Source organism: Cyprinodon variegatus, unplaced genomic scaffold (assembly GCF_000732505.1).
Source record: "Cyprinodon variegatus isolate N-32 unplaced genomic scaffold, C_variegatus-1.0 Scaffold429, whole genome shotgun sequence".
NCBI lineage: Eukaryota > Metazoa > Chordata > Actinopteri > Cyprinodontiformes > Cyprinodontidae > Cyprinodon > Cyprinodon variegatus.
The window spans coordinates 649,983-653,364 of NW_015150882.1; positions in this window are offsets into that span (position 1 = coordinate 649,983).

The window sequence follows — 3,382 nt, forward strand, 5'->3', positions numbered from 1 at the left end:
GAGAGAGAGAGAGAGAGAGAGAGAGAAGGAGAGAGAAAGAGAGAGAGAGATGCAAAAACAATAAATGGTTTCTTATTCTTAATTGCTTTTGTAATTACAAAATATTTTCAGGGAAGATGTGTAAATGTTGAAAAACAGGTCAATAAAAAGTGTCTTATACACTTAAGAGTAATTTATTTGAGGCATGTTCCACAACATCTTGACATTTGGACAGGCTTAACAACAGATTTTTAAATTTCTTGGGTTAATTTTCCCTTTCCTTTCTCTAGCAGACTCATCACCAATAAATCAGCATAATAACTTAAAATGATAATAACACTGAACACCTTCCAAAAGCATAATCAACATGTTATCCTTTAAAGTTCTATGTATTACGTCCAGCTTTCAATGTCCCCTGCGTGTCTTTGTGATGCCCTGCTGAGTCCACAGGGTGGAGTGAGAGAACCAGGTAGGCTGGATTTAAATATTGTGCATTCATCTCAGAACCGACTGCGGTGCAAGGCTCAAGGCTCCCGGGGTGATGTCACCTTTTAATCGAATACAAAACCCAATCTCTATACATCGGTGTCCAGCTGATGGTTATTTTAATGTTATTGGGGGGTACCCTAGGAGAGCTGCAATGTGCTTCAGTCATTAGCAACATTACCACGTCCACACACAGGCCAAGTAAAAGCCTCCAAACACAGTTAAAGGATTGATTTTTAACTGAATCATTTGATCTCTTTGATTTAAATACTGTGAATACATCAACTTTACAATTGGACCGCTACATATCCTTTCAATTTTTTCCTCATTTTTATACCTTGTAAGATAAATCACCCTAAGCACACAAGCAGCATGGGTGTGAACAAACATCTTTACTATAAACTTATTGATATAATTTCCGGTAAGTGGATTTTCCTCTTCAGTAGAGCATTATGTAAGATTGGGAGTCACATGGAAACCTGAAGTGTGGTGTGCTGAGCATAGCATTACCATCCTAATGCTGCATTGTAAGAAAAGAGAGAAAAAAAGAGAGAGAGAAAAAGACATCCCCAAAAGAGTGTCTCCATGACAACATCTGCAGGGGGTGGTAGATACCTAAAATACAGTACTCTCTCCATTTGATGCAAGTTTGCTTGTGTTAATACGTCCTACACTGGACCACTTTTTTGCAACATATAGTGTTAAATTAAAACTACATATATATTTATAAAAATTTGACCCTTAAGATGCTTTCTTTTAAAAGAAAGAACATCTGTGACAATTTGCCATCTGAGATTGTCTCTCTGTACTCAGCTCTGTGTGTAGAACCAGGTGTGCCACATCTCATTGGCAAACATTTCTAGAAATGATTTACTTCAATCTAATTTGGATTATCACTGATTAGGAAAATGACTTTCTGCGTTCACAGTGCTGTGACAATGTATTTTCGCACTTAAACTTTTGAAAGGTTTTAGACAAGCCCCAAAAAGGTTACAGTTAGATAAAGATAGCCTGAACGAAAAACAAAAAAAGACAAGTGATGTTTTGATTCATTTGGGGGGGTTATCTAAATTGGACATCTCAAAAGTAAAAACATAGCCAGTAAAAACTGGTTTTGCCTTGGCAGTAATAGCTGCCATTAAACTATTTGTTACAGCAGGTAAAGACCTCTTCAAGGAGGAATTATAACCCTCATGACTTGCTATAACTCATCAACATCATGGGGTTTTCGAGCACAAAGGGCCTCTTTAAGGTCATACCACAGCAGCGAATCAGATCTAAAATTGGAATTTTTATAAAATCAAAACCTATGTGTAGCTTTTTTCTTTTCATTTTTTGAGTTGATAGTGTGCTTTGCATCACTTTGTTGCGGTAAATTGATTTTCTTGTAAAATGCAGAACTAATGTTTCCATTATTCACAGTAAAATTATATACATCCTAAAAAAGAAAAGCAACCTGAGAGCATTACAATGATATAATGTTTTCCTCTACACGTGTGGATTTTATCTTAACAGTTTGCAAGATGTTTTCCCAAAAGTATTTGGGATTATCAGGAAGATTTTACAGCTAATATTATTTATGTAACTGGCACATTTAGGTTAAACTAATTTAACTTATTGAATTGTTTCAGTAAACAATCATTAAAAATATAAAAATGCAATTTCGAAAGTTATGTATATTTTTTTTTTTTTTACAATATATTAAATGAAAAATATCTTCATCAAGGGACATATCTTTTTTTATAATTGCCTGATTTTTTCTCAGTGTTTTGACATTTCATCCATTGAGATAAGCTCTAACTCTGTAACTAAATTTGGCAGGCCTCCTTGTCATCACCCTAATTTTTAGCTCCCTCCTCATAGTCTCTATCAGAGTCAAGGGATTACTCTGGCTAGTCTGATTCAAAACATTAATATTACCTTCAGTCAAAAGGAAACAGTTGGTCAAATGTGAATATTAGTTTTAAAATAATGATCTCTCATCACTGAGGTATAGTTAAAATGAAAACAAATAAATGTTCAGACAGCAGCTCATTTTGTGGGTTCACGGTGGGTTTGTAAAAAGCTACCAGAACATGAAGAAAAATCCAAATTCCCAGAGATCAAATGTTTTCAGAGATCAACATTTTTTTTTATTGTTTTGTTTACAGAAAATCAGCTCCATCCTTGCACCTCTTGTGACGTCATCAACCCAAAGAAAGAAGCAGAATGAGCTATTCTCTGCTGTGCACATTGGAACACTTTATACTTTGTAAAATTATTTAGCTGAAATCCACACTCTATACCATAGATGTATGATTCTTAAAAGTGTATGTTGTTCTGTGAAAAAAACAACAAAAACAAATAGATATTTCGTTAATCCAATTCCGCTTTTTCCAAAACCAGAGGCCCACTGGCAAACGCAAAGTTACTGTTTGTACTTGCAATCCCAATTTTGTGGTATTTTTTTTTACTGCTATTCACATGAAGCAAGCCTTGAACAAATGTACAAGTAACAGATGGACTTCTGTTAAATGAACTAAGTGCAGCCTGTAATGTGTCAGCTGAACAATGCCTGCTTTAAACACCTCTCTAAAAAAATACAGGTAAGCCATTCCTTTTCATCTGCCACATCAGCAAAGTAGCAAGTCCATTCTTTCATGATGTCGACCTCTCAGTCGATTTAACAGTGAAATGGGGTATCTGGAGACACTGGGGATCTCCTGAGGATATCTCAGCTCTACTGCTTTGAAAAACACCCAAAGTGAGAATAACTGTATTCACACCCAAACTAAGCCTGCGGTATCCTATTTTCTGAGTGCTTTATTTTTATCCTAAGGCTCTTCCCTTTAGAGCACAGCCCTCCAGATTGATAAAAAATATTGTGTCTTAGTGTCAGCATTTGCTTTTCATCAAAATAGATCATGCAAATGTGTTC